Raw genomic sequence first — 14144 nt, 5'->3', positions numbered from 1 at the left:
CAGTCTCAATAGCAATTTATTATGCTTGCATAATGCTCCGCCTATCAGGCATCGTAAAACACTGCCGCAATCGTAAAACATTTTTAAATAGCGTAACATTGACAACTGACAGCTATCTACCGAGAGCCAAGTTGCATTTAATTCAAAGACTGAAAAAAGTGGTTTAATCTGTTTTCTGTTAGGTTGTTTTTCAAATTTGAGACATTTTCCTTTTAAATAAGGTTTCGCGAAAGCAGAACAAGTAAAACCCCTTTTAAACACTACACAGATATTCACAGCCATTTAAAGCAGAACGTTTGGCAATTTTTTTAACTAAGACTGAAAAAATATCTGCAAAATTTTATATAAGTTTAGACTTATAGACTTAGACTTAAATGATTTTTTTAACGTTTTCGACGACGAATTTTATTATTTAGTAAAACGTAATTTAAGAAAATAGTTTAAAGAAATTACACTTTTTATGAAAAAATATTTGTTACTTTCTTCAATCGTTTTTTATGTAATACTGTGAAAATATATCATAGCAATGTATTCATACTGTGTTTTAAATTCCTACAATGCCTCGCAGAATGGCCAAACTATCCTTCAGTAAATGATTATTAATGACTTGTGTTTAGAAAAGTACAGAAATAATTCTAAAAATTTAATTCCACCAAAAACTGATTACTTTAAGAACGATTTGTTTAAAACTATTTCCGCTTCACCAGATATACTTTAAATTAATATTAGAGGTTAGCTAATAATAAAGTTTAGAGGTTAGCTAGATTCAATTTTCTAGGGTTTGAGACAGACTATAATAATGCTGCTCAATAATTAATTTGATTTAGAAACAAATCCGTTATCCGTCAGCACAATGTGCATAATTTAGGTTGTCCATCGATAGACTTTACAAATAAATTACAATCAAACTACCTGGATAAAATTTGAAATACGACTGTTTTAACGAAGTTGAATCTAAAACAAGCATCTCAGTTGTTATTAAAAAAATCACTTATTGCTAGATTAACCTATTCAACATTTCTTTTAATACCTACAAAACAACAAATGTACATGTAATGCCGTACTCTGCCGGCTTAATGTATTGCCAAAATACGATCTAGAGTACCGGCGTACCACAGTCAACCTTCCTAAGTCCTACCACAAATGTGGTGGGTACTATACTTAGGGAAGATGGGACTCACACCAAGGATCCTGAGGAGACTCTTCAGTGTTTACTGAATACACACTTCCCAGGATATTTTCAAACCAGTGAAACAGTTGCTAGTGAATGGCGGCGAGAACCTAGAGATAGCTCGTCTAAGGAGGACTGGAACTGTGCAAAGACTGTTATCAAGTACTTAGGGATAAAACGGGCCCTGGAGTGTTTTAAGCCGTTCAAGTCACCAGGTACCGATGGCATTTTTCCCGCTTTACTGCAGGAGAGTGGGGACATGGTGATACCTCTGCTCCTACGACTGTTTCGAACTAGTCTAGCGACAGGAGTCATACCCTCATCTTGGAGGACCTCTAGGGTTATATTTATCCCGAAGCCTGGCAAACCCTCCTATGAGGTTGCAAAGGCTTATAGACCAATAAGCCTAACATCCTTCTTCGCCAAGACCATGGAGAAGGTTCTGGATAGGCATTTAAGGGACACAGTCCTCATCAATCGTCCCTTACATCCAAATCAACATGCCTATCAGAAAGGTAAATCTTGTGAAACAGCCCTACACTGTCTGGTTGGCAAGATTGAGCAAGCTATTGAACAAAAGGAAATAGCTTTAGCAGTGTTCCTGGATATAGAAGGAGCTTTTGATAATACGAGTACTCACTCTATAGTGTCTAAGCTTACATCCAGGGGTACAGGGGTACGGAGAAAACTGTTGTTAGGTGGATAAGTAACATGCTTAAGAGCAGAAGAGCACAGGCATCTCTGTGCGGAGTCACAAGAGAGGTCAAAACGCAGCGAGGGTGTCCACAAGGAGGTGTATTATCACCAAGCCTGTGGAACATAGTTGTGGATGACTTACTCTGGACTCTGAATGAACAGGGTATGTATGCTCAAGGCTATGCAGATGATGTTGTCATACTCATAAGAGGCAAGCATATGGTAACGTGTCTGGAAATGATGCAGAGAGCACTGGCCATTGTGGAGCGATGGTGTGACGAAGAAGGACTTGCAGTAAATCCTTCGAAGACCGTCATGATACCATTTACAAGAAGAAGGAAACTGGAAATCACACAGCCAGTCCTATGTGGGGGCCAGATACAGTTAAGCAGGGAGTTCAAATATCTAGGTGTCAAACTGGATGATAAACTCACCTGGAATTGTCATCTGGAATACATAATCAGACGATCTCAGACTACATTGATGATGGTGAGACGTGCGGTAGGATGCACATGGGGGCTTAGACCCGACATGTCACATTGGCTGTACACCAGAATCATTATGCCAATGATGGTGTATGGCTCAGTGGTATGGTGGCCAAAAGTCCAACAGGTGACTGCCGCAAAAAAACCTGTCAAAGGTACAGCGGTTGGCATGCTTGGGGACAACGGGTGCCATGAGAGGAACACCAACCGCTGCTATGGAAGTAGTGCTAAACCTCCCACCCCTAGACATATTCGTCATAGGAGAGGCTAGGATGGCTGCCTACAGACTGAAGTTCAACGGGAACTGGCATTATCAACATGCTAGCAAGCACTCCAAGATCGTTGACATTCTCAAACTGGATATTCTAGAAATGATGTCTGACAGAATGGCAAAGGTTACGTACGGACTGGGAAAAACAATTTCAAGTCAACATTGTTGAAAGGAAGGAATGGTCAAAAGGTGAGCCTGGCTACATGAAGAAGGCTCTAACCTGGTACACGGACGAGTCAAAGACTCTGAAGGGTACTGGGGCAGGGGTCTGGGGAGCCAGACCGAGGGTTAACTTAAGCTTTAGCCTAGGTAAACTGGCAACTGTCTTTCAGGCTGAAGTTACAGCCCTTGCAGAATGTGCAAGAGTTAATGTGGAAAGGGGCTACAAAGACAAAAACATATACATTAACTCGGACAGCAGGGCTGCTCTGCAGGCCTTGGCCAACCATGACTGTAATTCGAAGACAGTCTGGGAATGCCATAAGGTCTTGAAATTTCTGGCGAAAACCAATAAAATTATTCAAACTTGGGTGCCTGGACAGAGAGGAATCACAGGAAATGAAGGGTTGCGCTAACTTGGGAGCCAACTGTCTTCTTCCCGGTCCTGAACCAACGTGTGGGGTCTCATATAACTTAGCACGTAGATCAGTTACCAAGTGGATGGCTAACAAACACCTACAACATTGGAGAAATACTGAGGGGAATGTACAAGCAAAGCGGATGCTCAAGGGACCATCAAGGAACATTGCAGCAGATGTCCTTAGAATGAGTAGAACGGAGATCAGAAAGGTGACTGGTTTTATTACAGGCCATTGGATATTCCGAAGTCACCTGAACAGAATAGGTATTCCAGTTCAGGAAACACTGTGCAGGAAATGTGGTGAGGCTGACGAAACAGCCAAGCACGTCATATTTGAATGTCCGGCATTACAGAGCAAACGCTCAAAATTCCTAGGTGTTCTTATGCATACGGAAGAGGGATTGGAACAGGAAATCATTGTTCAGAAGATCTCATGGTTTTGTAAAGGCCTGGGATTTGATACAGCTTAAACCTGGGAGAGGGTGCACAATAAGCCGGATGGCTGAGAGGCAACTACCAGGCCTAGGAAACCTGGCCCACAAAAAAAAAAAAAAAACAGAAAAAGAAAAAGTTTTTACGAGACAGCAATATGTAGCTTCTGCTCCCGTGGCCTGAGTGTGGTCTGATCTTGAACATACAAGACCTTATCTACACACCCAAGTAAGTGGATGCTGTTAACACGTTTTAAAATTTGCTACCGTTTAGTGATACGATCTAGAGTACCGGTTTAACATAGTCAACCTTCTGAATGGTCCAACACAGTTTTTACGAGGCAGCAATATGTAGCTTCTGCTCCCGTGGTCTGAGTGTGATCCAGTCTTGACTATACAAGCGCTTATGTACACACCCAAGTAAGTGGATGCTGTTAACACGTTTGAAAATTTGCTACAGTTTAGTGATACGATCTAGAGTACCGGTTTACCACAGTTAGCATACTGAATGGTCCAACACAGTTTTTACGAGGCAGCGATGTGTAGCTTCTGCTCCCGTGGTCTAAGTGTGGTCCAGTCTTGACTATACAAGCGCTTATGTACACACCCAAGTTAGTGGATGCTGTTAACACGTTTGAAAATTTGCTACCGTTTAGTGATACGATCTAGAGTACCGGTTTAACATAGTCAACCTTCTGAATGGTCCAACACAGTTTTTACGAGGCAGCAATGTGTAGCTTCTGCTCCCGTGGTCTGAGTGTGGTCCAGTCTTGACTATACAAGCGCTTATGTACACACCCAAGTTAGTGGATGCTGTTAACACGTTTGAAAATTTGCTACAGTTTAGTGATACGATCTAGAGTACCGGTTTAACACTGTCAACCTACTGAATGGTCCAACACAGTGTTTACGAGGCAGCAATGTGTAGCTTCTACTCCCGTGGCCTGAGTGTGGTCCAGTCTTGACTATACAAGCGCTTATGTACACACCCAAGTAAGTGGATGCTGTTAACACGTTTGAAAATTTGCTACAGTTTAGTGATACGATCTAGAGTACCGGTTTACCACAGTTAGCATACTGAATGGTCCAACAGAGTGTTTACGTGGCAGCAATGTGTAGCTTCTGCTCCCGTGGCCTGAGTGTGGTCCAGTCTTGACTATACAAGCGCTTATCTACACACCCAAGTAAGTGGAGGCTGATAACGTGTCTGAAGATTTGCTACAGTTTAGTGATACGAGAAAGCAGCAACAATGCATTTCGAGATCTGATACCTAATTTTTTACACAGCTGAATAATTAAGCTATATTGAAGTTGTTGGGTTAGTTAGCCACCAGTACTGTTACTTGCCTAAACTTTCCATCGTCATAATAAACTTTAAACATGGTGGATTAAATTGAACTTGCTAACAATATTTATTTGTCTATAATTGCGGACGAAAATGCGGTACTAACACACGAAATACCTTAGTCAGAGACCTCACTCTAGTCTATTTAAGAACCGGCTGTGGCAAACTACCCTTGAGTTATCCCCCGTTACAACAACATTTAACTTTATGCACTTGTTTGGTTTTTTTTATCGTAGCGTTTTAGGAGACGCTTCTTTAAATACATAATTAATACGCAATCAAACAATTCTCAGCTTTTCAATATGTTTGTTGCTTACACAGAAAAAAACTTAATCTTGTTGCACTTTATCGCTTAGTTATTGAAAAACTGTAACCTTTGAAACAGGACCAAAACATGTTTGGATGCTTACTAATCATACTTTTTAAAATTAGACATCTCCTTTATTTGCGACCAGCAATAAAGATCTGTGTTTGAAGTCACATGTAATGAAGTTTAATAGTTATTTGTGTCAGGCTACAAAGTCTAGATCCGGCTGTATTGAAATGACGTTGTGTTTATCTCCATAAGAACAATCTTAACCCGGGAGTCGGGGCGCCTGGTCTCACAGACCCGACTAAGATATATTTTTTTGTTTTGAGGTTGGTAGAAGAGACCTTCAAAGCCCAAGTTCTTTGTAGCTGTCTAACCCTAGTCACTAGTCAACGCCCGCATGTGGTTGGATTGAAGTCACTTACCTATTTCTAGAAAATTGCAGTTCGGGTCTGTCAGACTTGGCGCCCTACTCGTGTAACACAATTTGTCATTGGTTGAATTTTTATAAAAACTGTTTATTTTTTGTTTCATAAAGATAAAAGCATTGATTTTTTTGTTTAAATAAAAGAAACTATTTTGTTAATATTATATTAGTTTTATTTGTGATTTAATTTTAAAATGGCTGATGAACAAGAACAAGAACGTATTAGACAAATTCTGAACGAAAGCTTCGCTAGCTCTGTTGAAGATGTAGTTATTGATAACTCAGATAATGATGAGGAGGACATTGTTGAGGAGTTCATGGAACAAACAGACACTGAGCAAGAAGAGGAGTATAGTGAAGAGGACATGGAAGAAGATCATCAACATGAACAGATACAACCTAGGTTTTCCTGCTACATCGTAAAAGACAGAACAACACGGTGGAGGATTCACTGCCCTCCAGCACGATCGGTAAGGACCAGGCAATCAAATATAGTTATTCATCCACCAGGTGTAAAACCCTACGCTAAGAATGCAAAAACACCTGTAGAGTGTTGGGGATTGTTTCCTATGTACCTAAAAAAAGAAAAAATGTACTCTTAGCTTCGAGTATGCATCATGATGATGCAATTGATGTGACAACAGGTGACGCCAATAGTTACAGATATAGTTACTTTTTATAACCCAACCAAAGGTGGAGTAGATATTCTAGATGAGTTGTGTGCAACCTATGATGTTGCTCGAAATACAAGAAGATGGCCAATGGTAATACTCTTTTGGTACTAAAATTGTTGAATGTCGCTGGAGTGAATTCTCAAATAATATACATTGCTAAAATAACAATCAAGACAAAACTATTCGAAGAATTTTATTTAAAGGAACTCGCACTGGCTCTATAATCTGAACATCTTCAACGAAGATCTCTGCAGAAAAATCTCCCTACTGAGATTCGTCAAAGACGGCAAGAGGTTGCTGGGACTTCAGCTCAAGTCGAAAAAGCAGACAATTTCCCACCAGGAACTAAAAAAAGGTGTTATTTGTGTAAAAGCGACAGCAAAACTAAGTATAGTTGCAAGTACTGCCGAAAGTTTATTTGCCTTCGCCACGCTGAACATGCGTGCTCTGGATGTCAAGCTACAGTGCAACAGTAAACTTCCTTCCCAAAGTTCCATTTTATTACTTAATGTCCTTTAGAAAATACATTTTGAATTTGTTTAATATACTATTAGGTACATTTTTCATTCTCAATTATTAATACTAGATGACCATTTTTATTTTTAGGGGACATTTTTCATACCACTACATAAATTTCAGTCATGTTTATTAAATGTATATAATTATCAACAAAATGTTTTATTTTTTATATTTAGCATCTTATAAATCTTTAATAGGAACTACTAAATATATAAAAATTAATCAAAAATTGTTATTACATTATTAGTGTTAAATAATCAATAATATCATAATGGGTCTGTCAGACCCGGCGCCCCTACTCACGTTACAAACTCGGGCGCCCCGACTCCAGGGTTAAACATCGTGTAGTTTTAGTCGCGTAATTATGATATATATATAATTAATACGATCAAAACGCATTTTAGTTTTAGATGGTTTTATACGTTATTCAGATAAAATCTCTTATATTGCTGTACACCAAGTTTTAAGTATCCAAAAGTTGTATACTTTACAAATAAATAGACTTAAAAATCGTTTGTATGCTTATTGATTATGCCTTTAGAATGAGACGTCACTTATAACGCTACGATAAAAAATAAGGGTGTAACGCATAAGGTATAACGTTGTTCTTATGGGGAAATATCAAGGCCATTATATTACAGCCGGATGTTAAGTTTAAGACCCAGTAATCTTGATAAATGACATTTAAAGCTAATGTTCACAAATAATTAATACAATTATAATCGTGCATATCTGAACGCATTGTAGGAAGCTGTAATTCGACACAGAAATCTCTTATGATGTGAAAACAATACGGTCGACGCAGAGACAGTCGAACTAGCTCCCCCACACCACAGAACACCTGCCACGGTCAAGGTCTGCCGCTCGTGTAGGGAGCAAGGCTATCTCTCTTGCACAATACACCGTGCATAGATAGATAGCCCTGTGCACAATTATCCCGGGCTTGGCACAGCCGGAGTCCAGTCACCGGTCTGGCAGGCCTGCAGGCGGATATGTCCCATATCGAGTACCTTGACATGGCTTCTCCTTAACAGTAGACACCTCCTTAACGTGTAAATTATTAGTTGTAAATTAGTTGCTCCGATTTGTAGATTGTGACGGATAGTTTTTACTGTAGTCGGTGTACACGGATACCTTCCATACGGAATACCTTGACATGTCTTAGCGTGGTTTCTTTCTCTAGAACAGTATATCAGTAGTGAAAGACACCTCGTTATTGTTGTAGAATGTAAATTAGTTGCTCCGATTTGTAGATTGTGACGGATAGTTTGTTACTGTAGTCGGTCTAGAATGTCTTACATATATAGAGTACCTTGACATGGCATCATTTTTACGTTGACAATAACAGTAGATAAATTAGACAGTTCTTTATTGTTGTAGATTGTGGTGGATAGTTTGTAACTGTAATCGGTCTAGATGAATGTCTTACATATGGATTACCTTGACATGACATCATTTTTATGTTGACAATAACAGTAGATAAATTAGACAGTTCTTTATTGTTATAGGTTGTGAGGAATAGGTGGTTACTGTAGTCAGTTGTTCATGAATCCGTTACATTCGGAATGCCTTGACATGTCTTATCATTGTTTCGTTCTCTAGAACAATATATACAGTAGACACCTCGTTATTGTTGCAACATCTAAATTAGTTGCTCTTATTTATAGGTGGTGACGGACAATTTGTTACTGTAGTTAGTGTACACGAATGTGTGCTATACGGAATACCTTGACATGTCTTATCGTTATTTCGTTGTCAATAACAGTCCTACAATACACAGTTCATTATTGTTGCAACGTGTAAAATACGTTGCACTTATTTTTAGACGGTGACGGATATACATACATATTAAAAGAACGATTTCGAGTTAGTGATAAGAAAATACTGAAACTAAGATAAGCAACAATATCGTGTAGAATGTTAGATAAGTGTTATAATAAGTACAATAACTAATAAATAATTACTATTGTAGTACAATTCGGTAAATTTCAAGTTATACGGTTATAACATATCTATAGTTCTGAACATCGATTAGATAAATGTACTGGGAGGCTGAAGGCTGTGGGAATGCAAGTGTATCGATAATGCGGTTTTTGATTACATACTGAGTCCGGGCCAGTGTGTGACGTGTATGGGTTTTAACTTAAACCTCTTGTCGTGTTTATAGCATATTTCACGAAATATCTTCATTAGGTAATATTGAGCATTATTGCAAATTGGTGATTATTTGAACACTACTGCATGTTTAAAATAAAGTAAGTGTCTGTATTGTTTGTTTTAAGAATGTTTGGTTCAGGGACGTACTAATGAAGAAGAAGCCTAAATTGCTAAGTTTATGGTCTGTAAGTCACAAAAAATACCATTACACTTTATATCAAAAGTATTTAAAAACATTTATATTAAAATAATAAAATACTCTGTATATTTCAAAAGCCCAAGCATGAATCATGAAATATTGTGGGTGGGTACTACATGGTGAGAACTAACTCGAAATTTGGTAAATTTATATTTTTATGTTTGAGGTATTTCGCATAAAAACCTTTGATTCAGAACTACCAGAAAATTACTGCAAACTAAAAAAAGTAATAGAAAACTTATTTATTCACTATTTAGTGCCCTCCAGTTAGACATAGAAGGTTGTACGGATATTCCACGTCCTGGGATTGGCCCTCAAGTTTAAATTTTAGTACAAATCTGTTTAGCTTTTCCCATTCTTCGGAAGGTCTTTTCCTCTTTTGTAATCACTCTTTTTGTTAGAGTTGCATAGCAACAATACACATGAGCGTGAAGTGAAGGGTGTATTCGATATGTTGATTTTAGCTCCATTTCGCCTTCCGCTTAGTGCAGTTTCTGTAATCTGACACTATCAAATACTTGACTCCTGGAATCTAGACTCTTTGTCTGTATAAAGAGATCCAAAAAACTTGAAGACGTTGAGACCTGATAGAGATCTTTTATAGTCTGGTATCTGTGGTGTCAAACCGTCACAAGGAGTTCGTTTTGAACATCTTCGTCATCAACTTTTTTCATATATCCATCCAGACGTGAAGTCAAGATTCCAGGAGTCAAGTCAGTGGCAGTGTCATATTTCAGACACTGCACTCGGTGGAGAGTGAAATTGAGCTACAGTACAATTTCTTAATTCTTGATAAGTTTTTATTTCCTTGAATACCCATAAATAATGGGAAAGCATCCCTACCACTGAATTTCAGACTATTTAATTAACTAAGGTTCTTTTGGGGATCCTAAATTAAATTCAATTCTTTAAAGACTTTTGAGATTGCCACGGTAGGCACCTTTCCAATAAAAATAGAACATTGTGTTTACATTCCCGAAGTTGGCTTTGCATAAAATTGTGTAAGATAAAATTCGGGTCAACACACTCAGATATTGAATGACGATGGCTATGCTCTATCGGACTCCAGTCATGCTGTTACTCAGGAGGCACTAATGAGGAGGACGATCCTGTCCGCAGAAGAGGTGACAACCACTCAGTTAGGCAATACGCAATTTACAGGCACGAATGTGGTCAAGCTTTGGGATAACAGGTAAATGAAGAATTCTCTGTCTCAAAAGCGCAGTGTAGTTGCTAATAACATCGTCTTATCATCGGTTGCAATCTCTTGGCGCGAGATCTGGACATCCGGAGCGCGCAGCAATTATCAGCTGTTCGAGAGTTCTGTTGACAGAGATATAAATTTTAACAGGTTTAATAAATTTACTACAAGAGCTTTGGGCTAAAAGGGTCTAGTTCGGCGTCCTTTCCATTCGTTATTTCTCAAATGTATTTATGTTATCTTCTCTGTCCATATTACGTGCAGTGGAACAAACCTTTCCTGCACGTGGACCTTCGTTTAGTGTTCCAATTTATAGTCACGTGAATTTACACTCAAATAGCTCTTTCGTAAAATGAATGCGTTATTGATACTAACTTAATGCAGGTAATGTTATACTTCTCGTGAGCAGTTATCGCCTCGGCAGTATGCAAATATAGGTGATAAGAGAGACTTTAAAAGTAAGTAATTGAGTCTGTCTCTGTCTCAAGCGTACAACGTTGAGTGTAACTGCGGCTTTTTGTGCATTCGATGATTATGCGTGGTACGTAGGTGTCGCAGAGATAGAATAAGTTGTATTATTGTCTGTTCAGAAGAATCAAAACTAGAATCTTCAAAGGTAGCTATGCAGCCAAGCTTTCACAAGAAAGGAAACTGTGGCGGTACTCTGGAGAGTAGAATGTCTCTGGATCCTAGATCGGTATTGGTACTTTTTTAAATTAGAACCAGTCCTAAAAAAGTCTACCCGAGGTTTTAGTTATCTGAGAAACCAATACAGTAATTGCGGATGCACCTGGACAGTTATGAAAAGTACCTAGCTAATTTAACTCTTCAATTGTGTAGCATCCGATGCTTCGTAGTCGTGCTGATGAAGTCATTCCTGTGGTTGGGGTAGTTCTTGGAAGGAAATTGAAAACTTTAGACTTATCTGTTCCCTTCCATAACCACTCACAGGTCCTCATTGAACAATCAAACGAGATATTTCGATGTTTAATGAGTTCCTAAGTAATTAATTAAACGTATATGTCAACCGAAGATTTCATCAAGGAGAGCCATTCAGCCTAACAACATTTTAAGCGCTTAGTAGAACGGAGTGAGATACTTTGCGGCTAAGTAGCAGTTAGTTTATTTGTAACAGGGGCATGTCGTTGTTCGACCAGGGTGACATGGCCGTGCTACTAAACTAGGTTTTAGTAAACAAATAAAGAGTTACCTTGGTCCAGCAGAAGCCAACATGACACTTACACCTAGCTAACTCATTGGAGGTCCAGGAGAAGCCCACCACTAGCTGGGAATGTATAGACAATACAGTAACGGAGTAACTCGATCGAGAGGTCTAGTTTACTGCAGAGGACGTTTGCTGGAATGGCTGGGACTCCTTTCGTGTTACAAGTTTTTGTCAGACTACGCGTAAGGAAGTTCCGTCTCCTGCCCGCTTCGACTGAAACAGATAAACCCACCCTTTCTTCCGGGTGCATGGTTGAGATAGTATAGTAAGTGGCTGTATCTTGGGATCTCCCCAATCCACCATCCTTACCTCATCTAATTCACTGGTGAAAGTAGAATGAATTGTAAGGTGCTATCTCTAGGGGTGTTTTCTTCTTTTTCCAGAAGTGCGGGAAGGTGCCACCTTATCTTGCACTGATGGCCAGGATCATTTCCGACCGGTACTTTTCCTACGTTAAATCATGGGGACCGACGATCTGGCACGAAAATGGGGTCGGAAATGATTCTGGCCAACAGAGCGGGGACTTTCTTTCTGAAAAAGGAAATCATCCGTCGAGATAGTGCCAAAGTCTAGCTCAGATTACATGAGAGGTCGTAAAGGCTAACTTTAACCTTGGTAGTTCTAGTAACATCCTAATCTAATTCTAATTATACTAATACTTATAACGGACAATAACTAGTAGTAGATAGGAACTGAAAGACCTCCATATAATAACAAAGTACCCAAGAAGTATTCATTTCCTGTCCTCTTTTTAATCACTCATTCCAACTTCCTTCTTACAATATATCTTGTTTGAACTGTCAAGCATAAAAAAAATACGAGATGAAAGAAGCAGTTTGGAGAATAGTATATAAATTGTTTATTTGTTTATTAATCTTGTGACCTATGTTTTGTATTGTCTACCCGTAGATGGACACACATTACACTTTGTAGTTACAAGTTATTGACTAAATAAAATACATTTTCTTACTAAACGTTATCAAACAAATCAGAACCAGAGAGAGTCTAAGTGCAGTTACCGAACTTGTACTGAGAATTTAACTTAATGGGAAAGTTTCTCTGAGTTGAAATCCTCTTCAAATCTTGACGCTTACAAATTACGAAGTATCATCTTTAAATCTATTCTAGTTCCAAATAGAAGTTAATGTATTATAATAAGAAATTGTAATGCAAAATGTGACGGATTATTATACATTATACGAATATATGAATTAAGGTATTATAATTATTAAGATGAATACACGCCTATATGAATTATTCTGAACCAAACTAATTGCTACAACCTATCCGTAAAAAATGTTAAATATTCGAATATTCTAATTATATTTTATATCCAAGATATTATAAGTTTTAAAACTAAATTTCAGCTTTTATTACTCGATTTAAATTGTTCTCAAGTGTAAAGTCAAGGATTTGGATACTTGTCGAATATTATATAATTAGCATTTAGCTTTTTATATGGTTTTGACTTGTAAAGAATATATAAAAGGAATATGAAACAAAAAACAAAAATCTTTTAAACCCTTTGAACATTTTTTACAGCTATGTTTTCTTTATTTCTTTATTACCACTTTACCTCATCGTTAGACCAGTTAAATGTTTACAGTTAGTTAAATACCTTTATAATGATTGATAACAAATAACTTGGTTCTCACTTTATGCACAATACTAGTCCGAAATATTGTATGTATATTTTGTAAAGTTTTGAAATATTAAAACCTATTTCATTTACTGTTTAGTCCTTAAAAAAGCTCTTCACTTTACCCCAGTTGACTTTTGATTGATGGTGCATGTATCATTTTTGTGTGGGAAATAATGATTAATTTGAAACCAAAAATACTAAACAATGGTATAAATATAACATACATCTAACCATTGTACATCTGATTTTGTACACTTTTTTATAAAATGCAAACGTTATTTAGTAATGTTCAAATGTGACAAAATAATTAATTAATAGGTACCTTACCTAAACAGGGAATGATATTTAACGATTCGATGATTTCTGAAACAGAAAATAAGAAAATATAGTGAGAATAACGTACATACCGTAAATAGCTAAATGTAAATAAATATGTAACTATTATAAACACTTCATAATATAATGAATTTACCAGACAATTTTTCTCAGGCCACTAAATAGTAGATCATTAATAATAAATGGGACTAAATTATAATTATATATATATATATATATATATATATATATATATATATATATAATACTAACAACTATACAAGGCTTCGCACGCAATTTCATTTTGAAAATGCATTTATTATCTGCGGATGATCCAAGTCCATAAATATAATGGATAATGGATTGTAAGAGGGTTTTCAAGACTAGCGGGTCTTAGTCCGGTGGGATTTTCGAAATAGGAATAGGCCTATACGTTAACCAGGGACCCTAGGAATTCCATATAAAATTTCAGTACAATCGGTCCAGTAAATTTCAC

General features: G+C 37.5%; 1 protein-coding gene across 3 annotated transcripts in view; it reads right to left on the bottom strand.

Annotated features, from left to right (window-relative positions):
- LOC124357094 (arylalkylamine N-acetyltransferase 1-like) overlaps positions 1–14144 on the bottom strand; it is a 287823-nt gene that overhangs the window by 109235 nt on the left and 164444 nt on the right. For all 3 annotated transcript variants that reach the window (XM_046808529.1, XM_046808526.1, XM_046808530.1), the window contains exon 2: positions 13661–13696. The gene's annotated coding sequence lies outside the window, so the exon portion shown is untranslated. The remainder of the gene's footprint in view (positions 1–13660; positions 13697–14144) is intronic.

Source organism: Homalodisca vitripennis, chromosome 3 (genome assembly GCF_021130785.1).
Source record: "Homalodisca vitripennis isolate AUS2020 chromosome 3, UT_GWSS_2.1, whole genome shotgun sequence".
Lineage (NCBI taxonomy): Eukaryota > Metazoa > Arthropoda > Insecta > Hemiptera > Cicadellidae > Homalodisca > Homalodisca vitripennis.
The sequence above is the reverse complement of the archived record's forward strand: the minus strand, read 5'-3'. Positions and strand labels throughout refer to the sequence as shown.